Source organism: Phymastichus coffea, unplaced genomic scaffold, assembly GCF_024137745.1.
Source record: "Phymastichus coffea isolate CEN01 unplaced genomic scaffold, Cenicafe_Pcof_1.1 PCOF00088, whole genome shotgun sequence".
In the NCBI taxonomy this organism is placed as follows: Eukaryota; Metazoa; Arthropoda; class Insecta; order Hymenoptera; family Eulophidae; genus Phymastichus; species Phymastichus coffea.
This window is the reverse complement of record NW_026706899.1, coordinates 824,378-840,847: the sequence shown is the minus strand read 5'-3', so window position 1 is coordinate 840,847 and position 16,470 is coordinate 824,378. Positions and strand designations below refer to the sequence as shown.

The following is a 16,470-nucleotide window of genomic DNA, read 5'->3' as shown; positions in this document are numbered from 1 at the left end:
ATATACAAAATCACTAATAAAAAAGATTTGAAAGTTAAAGTTTCTTGCGTTCATTTATCGAAATAGAACCGTACTAAGTTGCAAGATTTAGCTAAATGATTTTTTTTTGACATGTCATACTCGTATTTTTACCGTGATGATTAAATTTGAGCTATGATAAATGATATCAGGACATATAATGGCTATTAAATTAAATTCATCATTATTCACAGTATGCAATTTTTTAAAAAAGCAACTACGTTAAAAGCAACTTTCATTAATTGAAAGTTCGAATTTTAGTACTATTTAATATTATGATATATTATTCTAATGGTTTTTATTTGCAACTTATATCTCCGATATAAACAACAGTGTTATATGACAGCTTTCGTCTAATGGTATCAATTTTATGAATAAATGCTAAAGAGTTCAAATCACAGCATATGCATTAAAAGTTACTATTGAAGGAGAAACTGTAAAACAATATTTGTATTTTCTCTAATTTTATTAGTCAGCTAAATATTAGTTTTATTTATATGAATCATTTCTCCTAATTTTGGCTAATATATTGAAATTGATTTGAGTAATATTATTTAATTTTTAATTAATTTTAAATTTATCCGTGAGATTTAGAAAATAAAGTGAAATCAATCGATGTTCTCGAATTATCAAAGATTGCACTACCTCTCGATATGTCAGATATTCATTGATGCTCGATTAGCGTATGGAGCGTATCCACTAATCTAACCGTTAATTACATGTTAAGTCATACTGTCACAGATATAATAAATCAATTACGCTAATCTTTATTATCTCAATGCATAGACAATTACAAATGTCTATAAGACACTCAACAATTCATAGTAAGTATATATAGGTATTTCTTTTTCTTTACTGTAACACTCATTTGAAATAATATGTAAGAATTGTAATTATATTATCTTTTTTTCGTTCAAGATAATTATTACTTACGTGGTGAATGTGTAAACGTGTTAAAATTAAATCGCCATAAAATCGAAGTTTCTGCATCTCACCGCAAACGTTAAGTGACGAAATTTTGGAACAAAAATAATGAAGTAATAATTATTAAAATACAGTATATGAGGAAGATTTTACAGAATTTATAGCTCTTAATATCAAGTTAAAAGAAAAATTATGAATTTTCTAATTTAATTGTAGTATGATAATGATATTAGTAATAATCCACGGAATCGTAAATATATTTTTTAATTATTTCTAAAAGAAAGACCGTAAGCGAGTTATTGATTGTATTGATAATTATTTGTTTATTTACTATACGTCCACGTTATATATGTATCAGTTAGAATAAATTATTCGTTCTTTTCGGGTTTTCTTCTGTTTGCTCGTCAATCTCTCAGGCTTTGTCTCTGATGCGAGCGTACGGCTTATCTCTTCTACTTTTTCCCCCACTTTGGTCTTACGCAGGACTTTGCGGCGTTTAAGACCAAAACATTAAGGATTGTATTAATCAAAGCCTGTCAAAGTGATTACTTTCACACTAATGTCATTTACACAACATTTTGACGGATTTATGGGTATACCCGTTCTTATGGACTTTGGGCTATATCATATTATCTAATGGCTGACGATAAACATTGTAGAATATAAAATACTCCATACAATGTCTATTAAGAAGCAATGGAAGTGACGTGAATCTATATAACACCTTCAAATATTTTATAAGGTATCTAACAGTAATATCTTCAATAATAATTGTTATTATTTTAGTATAATTTCTTTTTCTAATTTTTAAAAATGTTCCTTTATTATTAAGCACTATAAAAACATATATTTAAAAATGTTTCACACTATTTTTGATAGACCATTTTTTAGCAATAACTAACTTACTTCCTGAAATGAAATCATTGCCGTAAATAAGTGTCCTAAACTGTAATCACGATATCGTCACTGTAATTGTATATTATCTTACAAAGAGAGAAAATAGAATGATTTCATCCGTTAACAGTTACATACAATTTCATTTGCCGAAATTCTGTTTTTTAAATTCTAAATAAGCATATCTACAGAACTCTCAACTTTTGAGCTGAAAAAAAATTATTGTTTTTAAACACGCTTGTAATTTTTTTTTCTCAAGTATTAAAAAATTGAAATTAATTAATTAAATTTTAATAAACTTTAAAAAATTATAATAATAAAAACGAAAAAATAAAAGTAAAATTCTTAATTTTTACTAATTGTGATCTTTCTAACTTTATTCTTTCTGTAATTTTTAGTTACGGTTTTTGGTTAGTCTTTACAATTGTTATCTATTAAACTGGATGTACACTTTTCTCAATATTTTACGCAATTGTAGCGATAATCGAGATAAGAATATGCGTGAGGGTAATTGTTAGAATCCGGGCGTCGAAATGAAGCGAATAAGTTAAATATTAAGCGTCTTTATTAAGTGTATAATAAAGAGAGGTATCCGTACGGAACGGAGTTCATTCTAGACTGAATTGTCGCTCTGCGATGGTTCTTCGCATTTATGCAGTTTATTAACAATAGGAACGCTCATTAGAAAATACATTAGGAACTAGAAAATATATAGTTTACATAGTATGATTTAATGCAAAGAAATAGCCATTTGCGAGGAGATTCATCTGAGCACGGAAAGACATTTAGAAAATACATTAGAAAAAAAAAACGTAGTTTACATAGTATGATTTGCGTACCTTCTATGATATCTTTCAGTAAAGCTTCGGTTATGATTTCTTTTGATGTACGAGCATAGAAGAGTTCATAAAACGAGAATCCTGTGCTGGGATGTATCGTATTATTGTAACTCATGACTTATGATATATGTGAGCGATTACTTTTTAATGCTCAGGTGACTTTAATTTTCAGTGTTCCGATAACTCTTTCACAGATTCCATTTGATTGACGTTGTAAACGTGTGATCGGATAGTGGCTTATTCCGAACTGTTCCAATAATTTTTTTAATGATTTTGAGTGGAACGACGAGCCGTTGTCTTATATTATTTTTTTAGGCGTCCCCCATTCACAGAATAAGTTTTTGCGTACATTAGTGGTTTCATAAAAACTATTCAATATTATGACCTTTACATACCTTGATAATGCTTCAATAAGAATAGGTATAAGTACTTCTTTGGCTGTACGTGGTCTACATACCAAATTTCATTAATATCTGATGGTACGTCAACGAGGGTGCCTGGAGCTCTGAATCTTTTCTTTGTCTCTTCGTTGTGGCAGTATTCGCAAGAATCAATATAATTTTTAATATCTGCGTTTTAGTTTCCTAACAGTTTTCTTCTGTGAAGCTTCATTACTTACACGTTATTGTTCATTGCTTTTGATGTAAAAAGTTGGACGTCTAATCTTCATAGCAATGTCAGAAAATTTCTGTATCTGGTTTCGAGAGGTGTTTAGGTCTATCTTTCTTAGTTCTAATGTTTCGTTAGTTTTTAGCTTATTTAATACATCTATTATCACGAGCGTTAGGTTAGATATAAATTCAGTAGAGGGTTCTAAAATTATGTCTCCCTTACATTTGTTATTCACAATAACTTAGCACTTGATTTTTGGTCTTCCACGAATCTAGTTTGTCGTGCTACGGGTAACTCTGAACCTTCAACACTGGTTGTTGACGAGGATGGTTCTTTGGCTGATATGTTTGATCTGATGGGAGGATCGGATTTTCAGTTTTGAATATTGTAGGTGGTTTTGAGTAGTAGTGTTTCCTTTTTACATATATTTTGCTGACATCTTTGGTTTTTGCTACTGTTCTCAAAAGGTTGATTAAATTATTTACCTTTTGTGGGGTAGAGTTGTCGTTAAATTCGTATGATTTTATTCCTTTTCTAGTCGAATTCATCTATTAATTGAGTTGCAGGTGTTGAGTCCTATATTTCTTTGCTAATGATGAAGCTTGGTTAGTTGTTGCGAGTCCAAACCACGTTGCAAAGAGTCTCGGTGCAAAATGCTCGGCTAAGTGCATCTGCGTTAGTGTTTAACTTTCCTTTCTTATATTCGATCATTGGTTGGAAGTCTGCTATTTTGAGAAGTAACTTAAATATTCTCGATCCTATTTCAGGAGAATTAGAGAAAAAATTCTCAAAACTGCTATTTTGTTTTAATTAACCCGGCTAAAGGCGTATGATCAGTTATCAGGACAAACGGCTTTCCGTATAAAAAGTGCCTGAAGTATCGTATAGCCGAAACTGCTCCAAGCAACTCTTTTTCTGTGGTCGAATAGTTTTTTTCTGCAGTATTTAGCGCTCGTCAGGCAAATGCGCACGATAAATCTTTTCCTTTCTTGTAATCGCCTTTGCTTAATACTGCTCCAAGTCCTTCATTACTTGCGTCTGTTGTAAGAATGAATATGTCTTCGAGTTTTGGATAGCGTAAAATTGGAGCAGAAGTTAATTTTTCTTTGAGTATTTTGAAGGTTTGTTGGCAATTATCTGTGAATTCAAATTTTTGATCTTTTTTCAGTAGTTTATTAAGTGGTATAATTATTTTGCCGTAGTTCTTAATAAATTTTCTGTAGTATCCACAAAGATCTAGTAACTGCTGTACTTCCTTTTGATTTGTGGGTTGTTTATAATTTTTGATACGATCTAGTTTCCTTGGATTTGGTAAAATTCCTTTTACTATGATTAAATGCCCGAGATATTCTAATTCTGCTTTTACATATTCGTACTTATCTAGTTGTAATTTTAATTTTGTTTCTCTTAGTCATTGGAATAAAATTTGTAAATGTTTAAGATGCTCTTCAAATATTTTTGAGTAAACTATGATATCATCACAGCATACTATTCCAATTAGTCCTTGAAGTTTCAAGTTCATCATTCGTTGAAAGATGGCTGGTCAGTTCTTGAGACTTATTGGCATTTATTTAAATTCCTAGTGTCCTTTGTGAGTACTGAATGCCGTACGATCACGATGCGCTGGCAACACAGAAACTTGATAAAATCCACTCATTAGATCAAATGCGTTTCACCTAATTAATCTAGAATTTCATCTGTTGAGGGAAGTGGATAATTATCTTGAAGTGTATACTCATTAAATTTTCGAAAATTAATTAAAACCTTATATTTTTGTACTCCTGAGGCATCTGGCTTCTATGGTATACACCATACAGGTGGAAGTAAAGTGAGTTAGATTTAACTATTATTCCTTTTTCTTCAAGATCTAATATTTGTGCATCAATTTTCTTATGCAATGACATCGGATGTCGATATAGTTTTGAAGTAATAGGCTGAGACGTGGTGAGATCGATGCGATGATGTACATCGTCCAACGAAGGGGTAGAATCTCCATAAAGTTAAAATACATCTGTGTAGGTTTTGACAAGTGATAAAATAGCACATGCTTGATCTGGTGGTAAATGTGTGAGCCGTATATTTTCGGTTATAAGTTGATCTCTCTCCCGCATCGCATATATATACACTCGGCAACAAAATTATCGCAACAAAGATTTTTCATCGAAAAATTGCCATTTTTCAAATACTTGTAACTCGGTCAATTTTTATCGTATTGAGATCATTTTTTTTTGTTTTGTAGAAAATTATATGTACTTTGAGAAACAAATGATATCCACCGTCTGCAAGATAATGTCACATTGCTATGTCTTAATCAGGCATACCAACTTTTTTTTCTTAAAAAATTCAATAGTTTGCACGTATGCCTGGATTATCAAAATTTTTTTTTCGAAAAACTACAGATTTCCTTTCAAAGTGCACTTTTCAACGAGTATTTTAAATCAAAATTCGACACTCCACGATTTTTTTTCGATCGAGTTATGCCATTTTAAAGATATTCCAATGTTTTAGTCAACCTTACCGACAAATCAATTAAAAAAAATAAAATAACAGTTTAAGGTGGCATACTGGCCAAGAGTTAAGGCAAAAAATCATTCAACATTAATTTTACTATACAGCGTCCACAACAATTAACCATTACCGTCGCAATCGAAATGCCTCGGCTTACTGAAATCGAATCTGCTCAAATTGTTGCCCTGCTAGAAGCGGGATTAAATCAAAGCGAAATATCCAGAAGAATAGGGATACATCGTTCAACGGTGTCACGCGTTCTTAGTCGGTATGAAGAAACAGGTTCTTATCGCCGGAGACCTGGTCAAGGTCGACATAGGATTACTACAAATCGAGAGGATCGCAACATTGTTAATGAAGCTCTGCGCAATCCAAGGCAGGTTGCGCGACAAATTGGAAATAATGCTTTACCAGGCAGACGAATTAGCGCTCAGACGATAAGGAGACGCCTTCATGACAGAGGTTTGAGATCACGAATTCGTGCTAGAGTGCCTAATTTAGCAGCAGTCCACCGACGAGCTCGTCGGAATTACGCCCGAAATTATCGATATTGGACACCAAGAGAGTGGAGACATATATTTTTTACAGATGAATCTCGGTTTTGTCTGTACGGAAATGATGCTAGGATTCGAATTTGGCGTCGTCGACGACAACGTTTTGCACCAAATCACGTTGATCCAACTCGTGCGTTTGGTGGAGGATCCATTATGGTTTGGGGTGGAATATCAATGAACCATCGATCAGATTTAGTGATTATCCCAACCCCTGGACTAACAGCGGGACGTTACATAAACGAAGTTTTACGTCCTCACGTAATTCCAATGCGTCGGCAAATGGGTTGTAATTTTAACTTGATGCAGGATAATGCACGCCCTCATACTGCAAGGATAACTCGTACTTACTTAGCAGAAAACAACGTAGAGGTATTGCCTCATCCTGCTTGTAGCCCAGATCTCAATCCTATAGAACATGTGTGGGATACGATGGGTAGGCGATTACGTAACTTACAGAGACCCCTTCTAACCTCCAAGAGCTTGGGAGAATTCTGAATGAAATTTGGCACGAGATACCTCAGGATTCAATTAGAGCATGCATTAATATGCAAGAACGTTTAAGAGAGGTAATTCGTCAGCGAGGTATCAATACACGATACTAAAGGCTTTAAGCGCATAGGGTTTGGAGTCAAAAAATACTACGGAAGTGACGAGCCACGGGATCCCTAATGTTAAAAACGGTGTACACAATCGGCCCTTTTCAGGGCCACAATGATGCGTAAGTCCGACCTCCTCGCGGTACGCATCGGGTAATGCTGATGTTGGCGGTATTTGGCTAAAACATTGGAATATCTTTAAAATGGCATAACTCGGTCGAAAAAAATCGTGGAGTGTCGAATTTTGATTTAAAATACTCGTTGAAAAGTGCACTTTGAAAGGAAATCTGTAGTTTTTCGAAAAAAAAATTTTGGTAATCTAGGCATACGTGCAAACTATTGAATTTTTTAAGAAAAAAAAGTTGGTATGCCTGATTAAGACATAGCAATGTGAGATTATCTTGCAGACGGTGGATATCATTTGTTTCTCAAAGTACACATAATTTTCTATAAAACAAAAAAAAATAATCTCAATACGATAAAAATTGACCGAGTTACAAGCATTTGAAAAATGGCAATTTTTCGATGAAAAATCTTTGTTGCGATAATTTTGTTGCCGAGTGTATATTATTGTTTTGTGAGTAAAGCTGTCGTAAAAGCGCCTTTCTTTGTTCGTTTGGAATATTACTATTTAATAGAGATGTGTTTTCGTCAAATTTTTCTATATGTAAGTTAGTACTTATATTCGTTTGTTCATCTGATTCATTAATACAGGTTATTTTCGCATTTTTATTTCTAACGCGATAAATCGCAGGAACAACGAAATTTTTCTCGTCTGTAATAATATAATCTTTATCTGGTGTATCGATTTTTACTGTAAAAATATTAATTCCTGGTTGCGCAGGTATAAGTTCTTCGTTAAATACAAATTTCAAGACGTTATTATACTCATCTTTGATTTCTATTGTTTCTGTGGCTGTATTTATAAGAACTTGATAAGTTTGGAGCCAATCTCTGCCTAATAGTCCATCGGCATCGAGTGGAAATGACTCTGCTACTACATAGTAGATAAAATCTATTCCAAAAATGTTGAGCCGGCATTGCCCACATATTGTATGCGATCCATTTACTATGTGAATTGTTTTTCACTCATGTATAAGTTGTTTAATTGCGTTACATGTTTTTCTGTCTAATACTAAGTTTTTAATTATAGAAAGTCCAGCTCCAGTGTCTACTAAAAACTTTAGTAATGTGTCCTGATGGCTTCAGCTATAGATGCCAATGTCGTCCATTCGAGGGATAGATCGCGTCTCCATGTCGTTCCAGAAGCGTTGGAAGCATTAGGTTTGGGCAGATCGCCGTCTATCGGTAGAAGCCATCTTATCTTCGTTTGTCAGATGTTATTTCGAGGCGACCTTTGGAAAATTTCTGTTTTGTGAGTTCTGTAATTGGTAACAGTGAGCCTTGTTATGCCCATATATCCCGTAGTTAGAGTATGTAGGTTTGTCGAATTTGTCTCTTCTTTAGAATGTGATTGTTGGAGGTGTTTTGTCTCGATGTTGGTATTGTTCTCTCGATGTCTCTCGTAAGTTTCTTCGATAATTGGCTTCTCTAAAATTATTATGACTTTCTCGCGTATTGCTGAGATATTTTTCTCTTGGAGCCGAGTCGTTTCTGTCCTTCGTGTACTGTCCACTTGATCGAATGTATCTGTCCTTAGGCCGACTCTCTCTTTTCTGGTCAATATATTCGTATGTTAAATCAGAGCGATTTCTAGCACGAAGTCTTTCATCTTCGGTTCTTCTTTGCTCTTCATACATAGCTTGTTGATACGCTATGGGTAACGTGTACGGTTGCTTCTGATGTACAGCAAGTCGCAGTCCTTCTGGATATAGTCCGCGTATGAATTTTTCTACGGCTATATCAGCTTCGTATGAGCGATGCATCTCCTTATAATTTCCGCCTTCTCCATCTATAACGACTTGTATGCGCATATTAATGTTGTTGTAATGATACATAAAATTTTTTACTGGCTCTCCGGATTTTTGTCGCATAGAATTTCGAAATTAAACTAGTTGGTTATATTCTATTTCCAGCTTACTGAAATACATATCTAGACACTTTTTTAACTGTACGGCGGTTATTACTTGATGTCGATCCACTACTTGTTGTGCTCATACTTTTAATTTTGATGTACATATCTTTCAAATTAAAGTAGAAATTGCTGGATCCGAGTTTAATTTTGCTTGTTCTTATTATCTGGTCGATGAATGCAGACACGTCGCTTGATCGTCGTATTCTCCTATTTCTGTAAGCAATTCTCTGATAAATTGACGGTCCTCTCGGATCAGCATACCTGTGTAAACGTGCAGCCTTGTAAAATTATTTAGAGGTTATTATTTAGAGGTTAGAATTATTTGAAGGTGCCAATGCCGAGTGATGCCCTCGTCTGTTTGGGACTGAATGTATGCTTTCGCCTGTGTGCATTCCTTCCATAATTTTTTTCATTTATTCCGTGAGGTCGTTTATCTGTGCTTGCTGTCATTCGTTTATTACACTTTGAGTTTGTTGAAGATGTCCATTATTAAAGGCCGTAAGTGAAGATTGAATTGGGTTCTTGTATGTCTTCATACGTATCGTAAAAATTGTCAGAAACGTCAGATAGTGATTTAGCCCTTAAAGTTTGTTTACTGGTGTCAGAGTTTGTATTTTCATTATTGACGCTTCGGTAATTTAAAAATATATCGCGACTTAGCACATAAAACGGAGATTCGGAGAAACGGAGATATAAAACAGAGATATGCATGCTGTAAGTCATATATATATACGTATACATAAATCGGTGACTCGGTGCACCATGATCCCCTCTACCTGCGCTAGTGAGCAATACTACACTGCCGTTGTAGCACCTAAGACACTCGCATTACTGCAAGTTGGCCACAGATTGCATGCCAACCCGCATCAGCGACGATCTCTGAAAATTCGCGCGAGAGAGAAAAAGAGATTAATCGCTCCGTATTGCTTTTCTATTGCACGTGTTGAAGCTGGCTGATCAATGATGACGATTCTAAGCAGATGATACTGCTGCCGTTGACTCTCCCGCAGTCGGCGTGTTTGCTAAGGAATTTCCGATAATGGCCGCTGCAATAGCTGCACGCGGCTGATGGTAATGTCGCGCACTGTTGCCGGAGGAATACAATTGCTGCGACTGCTGTGCGCAGCTGCTGGAGATTCCACGCACCGACGATCACCATCAACCGAAATTCTGTCCGCCATCATATCAAATCTCGCTCTCTGCCACAACTGTCGCAACGCGTATCACTCTCCGTTGTTTTTGCGTCGACTCAATTGATATCTCCGTCGCCATGCATCGCGTTTTCAGACTCGAAATCGTGCTACAGATCTCCTTTCTCGACCTCAGCGCCATCTCTTCCTATCGTTGTCTTCTTTCTTCCCATAGATATATACGATATAGATCACCAGTGCCACGGGGCTGCCAACGCTCCTGTTTAGAGAGAGAAAAAGCGAAAAATACGAGGACTGCTAATGTCTCTTTCGAACAGGGTTACGTGGTGCAGTGACATCAGCTACTTGGCTTCACTGTAGTTTTGGTGCGCTCAGCTACTTCGTTTAAATTAGAACCAGAAAATTTATGATTTATAAAAATCCTGTGTTGATTACACAGGACCACACTATATGACTTCGTGACGTGCAAAGCGACCGTTGAGTTCGCTCGCCCTGTTGGCCTCTCTCTCTTCCGCGTGCCTTCCCCTGAGCCGCTGCCACATCGGTCTCGGTTGATTAAAGCCGACTATCGCCGCACGATGTGGCTTTGTTGCAGGTTTGATTCCTGATCGGCGGAGATGCCTGGCGTTGGAGGGATGGAGCGAGAGCGGAGAGCAGAGGAGGAAGAGAGAGAGAAATAGTGTCGGCGGCATGAGTCGCACACGTGTGCGTAGCCGGCGGCGCTCGGCCGATTGGGTACCTATAGGGAGGGGCGCGTAAGACGTCGTGGAAAGCGCGAGATCGCGGCAGTAGTATGGCTTTGACCAGCAACCATTTCGAGCTAGTTAAGCCTCGCGACAAAAAAGTGCGTGACCAGTTAATTACCACCGAGTGAACAGTATCGAAGAGGAAGACCATCTGCACCTACATAGATATCCACCTTTTGAGGACTACGTAGTTGGCCTAGCGGACGTGGACTTCCACAGCAGCGTTTCCTCCTAAGGTCAGGTACCCTTTTTCGTTTCTCGGTGCGTGCCTCCATATCTCTCTCTAAGCATCGTATCGGCCGGACGCGGACAAGTAGCTGCGTGCGTGAATTCGCATCGCACTCGCGGGAATTCGCGGGAAAGTTGTAAGGCGGTGTTCTGTCCCCTGTGCGTTAATCCGTACGAAACGGACTAGGCCGACGCACACGTCGAACGCCGCATGTAAAAACAAGGAGTTGTAATAAAATGTAAATAAATATTCGAAAGGGTGAGTTTCTTTGTACAACCTGTCTCTCTCGTAACTAGGTCAATCGTGATTATTAACACTACCGGACGACATAAGCCCTCGTTAATTTTCCGCGACGTAGCGAATACGCCTTCCGAGCCTTCCCCCTTAAAATAATTTGTGACGCGACGTTGTTCAGGCTTATTTTCCATGCGGAATTCAAAATTATTAACGTACGTGTTACATTGCATCCCTTGTGAGGATGTCGCGGAAATCGGAATTGAAATAGTCGTGAAAAAGAGTGACAGGGCGCGAAATTATAAAGTAGGAAAGCAATTCGCGGAAACAAAGGAATTCGAAAAGGTCGGTTGAGGCCGAGAGGGGAGGAGGTGATCGAACGATCGGCCGAGCTGTGTTAAGTCGCAGCTCGAACAGTGTTTGTTTACATTCCTCATCTCGGGTTCATAGAGCGCCGATCGAGAGAGAGATATGCGGTCGAATTTGTAGATTGGTTGTGTTGTCGTTGCTACGCTCAAGCACGGGCGAGTGAGTCATTGACCTAACGTGTCGAAGGCCACTACTCACCATAAATATAGAATACGGCCGGTAAAAGGACGGATAAATGAGTCAATTTAAGAGGCGGTCATTGTCAGCGCAGTCAGTTAGACGCTTGATCGGTACGGCCGTTGAGTACTAATCTGTTTTGATTGACGAATTATCTAGGGTGCGCCTTTGCCTAGGAGCCGCGGCGAAAGTGAGTAGTTAGTATTTGTGTTTTTATTTTGAGATTAAGGACTCAGAGCATTGCGTATAATTCGTACTGTCTGAAATATTATTTTATATTATTGATCGGAGTTGCAACGGACAAACCAGAGTCAAAGCAAATGCCTAGAAGTCGCATCCGCCGATGATGAGTGTAGATCGGACTGTAGTTTAGGATAAGTTAGTGTTGGTCATTAGTGTTTCTTTTTGTCTAATTTCGTTTTTATATAATTGGGACAGTTGCGCGACGCGGTCGTAGGTTGTGCCCACATCGCGAGCGTGACAGTGGATTGGGTGTTCGGATGGTGCGAGAAGCAAGCGGCTTGTCAAAATGCCGCCGAGCGGGACGGCAGGCGCGATTATGTGCAAAATTCTAAAGGATAGATTAGTACGGGCCCTTAAGCGACGAATCAATGAGACGCCGCCCGCGGAGTTACTGAGTCTCCTTAAGAGCTATGGCCTTAGCGTGACGGGTAGCTTCAGGGAACTTCAGGAGCGCATGCTGCGCTATATGATCTCGCGTGAGCGGCCGGAGTTTAATCCGCCTCTGAGTCCTAGTGACTTTGAGTCGGGCGTTATGCCGGGCCCACCGGAGGGTATTCTGCGGGAGGAATCGCGTGAGGTCAACGTGGACCTGCAGCCGGATAAAAGCGGAGTGAGTGACGGACGTGTGGAAGGCCGGATCGAGCCTGCGTTAATTCGCAGGCGAGAGAGCTTGGCATCCGCGGACGAGCGGCCGCACCCGGTTGCGGCGTAGAGAAGCGGGTCAGAGTATAGGAGCGAAGACAGGCAGGATAATGCACAAATTGCGTCAAGTGATGGGGCAACGGCTCCCGCCGATACGAGGAAAGAGTTGGCGCCTCACAGATAGGTAGCGTTCCAAGGTGTCGCGGGAGGGTCTAACGTTTTAGAACAGGCGTGAAACATCGTCGTGAGCCTGCCTGGATTTGTTATGCGTAGGGAGATGCGAGCAGCGTTATCTGAGAGCGCGAATAATTTATATCGCGTAGAAGAGGCCGCGTTGGGGATGCAGGCGGGTAGGCGGGATGCACCGCGCGCTGAGGGCATGACGGCGGCTCGGACGCTACGTAGACGGACGCGGGAGAAGCGATGGTCTCGCTCTGCGTCGCACCGACGGCGGGACAGTAGCTCGCGTGAGCCGATTTCGGAGGACGAATTTTTTTCCGAAGAGGAAAGCGACGCCACCAGGGTGGAAGTATTGGGGTCGTCCGACAGGAGAACGAGTACTCCGGCATTACCACGCGAGGTTAGGGAGGTCATGAAGAACTGGGAAGACTTAGTGAGGGAACTATTGAAGGGCGGCGCTCGAGAGAATCACGCTGTGAAAATAGAGGGAACGTCGCCGCGGGCCGAACCACGATTTGCCGATCCGAGGGGGTCCAGGGAGGAATATAGGCCGACGTGCCCATCGGCAAGTGAAAGGGAGGATAGTTGGAGCGAGACATCGAGTTCGGATGAGTACGGGCCGGATGCAGCGGGGCTGACCAGTCGCAGACTGAAGCGCCGGAGTACTTGCAGGCGCTCAGGTCTGCGTCAGCCCCGAGGTTATATACACCGGTGGACGCGATGAAGGCCTTTTGCTCTTGGTCGCTGAAGTTTTCGGGCGACGGCGAAGCGGATGTGGACGGTTTCGCAAGTGATATTAGGAAGTATCAGGATTTTTACGGTTTGAAAGATGATGAAGTACTCAGGGCGGTGGACATAATATTAACGGGAAAGGTGGCGCTCTGATACCGGAATAATGAAAATACTTGGCAAACTCTCAGGGAGTTTCTCACGGATTTAAAGGAGGAATTCGGAAGGCATTATAAAAGGGAGGATTTATACCAGGAGTTATGGTTACGGACACAGGCTGAGGGAGAGACGCTGGGTGATTACCTGACCGCTTTCCAATGTATCGTAATATAATAACACACCTTGGTTTCAAAATTGTAATCTTAACAGAGCGAACATTGTAATGATTAATCGCTGCAGAGCAAATCACTATAACCTCGCCGCTTCCCTTGCTCGAATAAATTTCATAGATAACGCTTCATGTCATTGTAATACAGGCAACCAAGACTTAGATTATGTACTTTGGCTGTGTTCATTATACACTAATCAAAGAAACTTTCTTACCAATGAACTAAAAAAATTCAATATTGTTCAACCATACAGTATTAGATCTCTCATTATAAATACAAATATCTCTATTTATAAAATACTGTACAAATTCTTTACAGAATGTAACTTAGAAATCTAAACACTATTTAAACAATGTACATTACTTTTGTATAAGATCACTCACGAATTGTAAGAGTGATCTTAAAAGCTAAATAGCTTGTTAAAAGTTAATAAAGCTTTAATAATAAAAAAAAAAAATGTATCGTTAGCCGTTTTGATAGGCCTCCTTCGGAGAAAAGGCAGGTGGCGATTTGCAAAGAAGGTTTGTATCCCACCTTCGCGAGATACTTGTACGGGAAGCCGTTCGCTACGCTGAAGGAGCTGAAAAGGGTAGGTTGCGAATTCGGGCGTCAGCGGGCTAGGGAGAAGAGGTGGCGACCGCCTCCGGCAGCCGACAGTATGCTGGTTCAGGATGCGGCGTATCGAAGTTCGGCCTGACCAGCGAGAAATGTGGCAAGGACCGCGGTGATAGAAACGGAAAAGAACGCGGAGGTGACATCGGAGGATGGATCGGGTGCGTGACGTTCAAGGAGGCGGTCAAAGGGAAAGAGCAGCGACACGTCAAAGAACGAAGTGCTCATGGCTGCAGCACAGCAAGGTGAAAATGGTGGGCCGACCTCGGGTGCTGGAGCCGGCGGGGTGATAAATGCGAATAATCCCGCACCCTCGGCCGCTCCGGTAGACCCGAGTGCAGCGCGGACATAAGCCTCGGTTCCGTCGAGTTTGGTTCCCTAGCAGAGGGGCACGCAGCGAAGCCGCGAGGGCGTAGGCGTGAGTTCGCGCGCGTTCGGAGGAAATTGTTTCTCGTGTGGCGGACGGGGGCATAGGAGTTCCCAGTGTCCGAAACGCGTTGATCGCGAGGGAGGGAGGCCGCATCCCACCTGTTATCGGGTTGGAGCGAGCGAGTTTATGCGAGCGCGGTTGGCGCTTGAGGTGCACCGGAACAGGGTGGCTCGCGCAACGAGGTCGATGAAGAGGTCGAGCCCGGTGAGGCTGCGTTGTTATTAGAAGCCGAGCCGCCCGACCAGAATAAGAATGGCGCGATTGATAGGCCGGTGCGCGGAACTGAAGGCGCACATTCAGAAATAGCTAAGGATAGGGCAGAGGAATTTTGGGATAGTCTGTCACGCCGTTATGATCGGTTGAACGTGTCGGATCTCGAGGATGTTTAATTCAGGAGAACGGTAGGAATCGAAATAGGAGAAGATCGCACTGTCGAAAAAGGGAAGTCCGGAGTAGTGAGTGAGCGATCCGATCAAGCCCAGGTTGAGGGCGTGGCCAAGGAGTCGCCACGACGCTCCCAGCTGCTCTCGGATGCGCTAAAGATGAGTGAGCAATCCGATCGAGCGCGGGTGGTGCGCGTGAGCGGAGAGTCGCCGCGACGCTCCCTGATGCCCTCGGGTGCGCCTTAGGTAAAAGAGAGGCCCGATGGAGAGCGGGGGGGCGGTGCTATGGAATCACCACGATCCTCTCCGCGGCTCTCGGACACCCGTGAGCGGGGCAGTGAAGCGATGCGACAGGGATCGGTGGTCGTGGATCCGGCGAGCTGTGCGAGGGTGGCGGAGACGCCTTCCATCGTAGCAGAGGGAAGAGCCGAGGCAGGCTCGGATGATCGGTTCGCGAGCCCGCGTGAAGATAATAACGCAGCCCAGGTGGCCGTAGTGGATAATAGATTTTTTCTAGCCATCAAGATAAACGGAAACAATTATCTAACGTTGTTGGATTCGGGTGCGCAGGTTTCGGTCGTGGGCCCAGGATTGGCGAGTAGGTTTAGGTCACGGTTGAGGCCGCCAACAATATTTGTAAGAGGAGTGTCGGGTGAGGAACCGGACCCTTTCGGCGATCTGAAATTATACCTCGAGATAGGAGGAAAGAGCGGGACGTTGATCGTATGTGCCGTGGCGCAGTGCGCGCATGACCTAATCTTAGGCGCGGATTTTTGGAATGCATGGATGCAGGACATCAGCATCGAGAGACGGGAATGGCGACCTAGGGGCTCGCAAGAATGGATCCCCTTCGCGAATAATGCGGACGGGACGGCACATGTGTTCGCCGAGTGCGCGGGACTTGTGAGTTATGTAAAGGCGCAACGTGAACGGATGTTGGCGTTGGTGCACCGCATAGTGCCAGAACCCGGAATTGCTCCGACCGTGACGAATTTAATCAAACACGTGATAGACGTGGGGGATGCGAGACCGCTTA

At 41.2% G+C, this 16,470-nt stretch overlaps 1 protein-coding gene across 2 annotated transcripts in view; it reads left to right on the top strand.

Moving 5' to 3' along the window:
* The first annotated feature begins 1,636 nt into the window (after positions 1–1,636).
* LOC131669207 (vacuolar protein sorting-associated protein 11 homolog) overlaps positions 1,637–16,470 on the top strand; it is a 215,219-nt gene continuing 200,385 nt past the window's right edge. Inside the window, exon 1 of one of the 2 annotated variants that reach the window (XM_058943937.1) lies at positions 1,637–1,684. The gene's annotated coding sequence lies outside the window, so the exon portion shown is untranslated. The remainder of the gene's footprint in view (positions 1,685–16,470) is intronic. The other variant, XM_058943936.1, reaches the window with a different exon arrangement.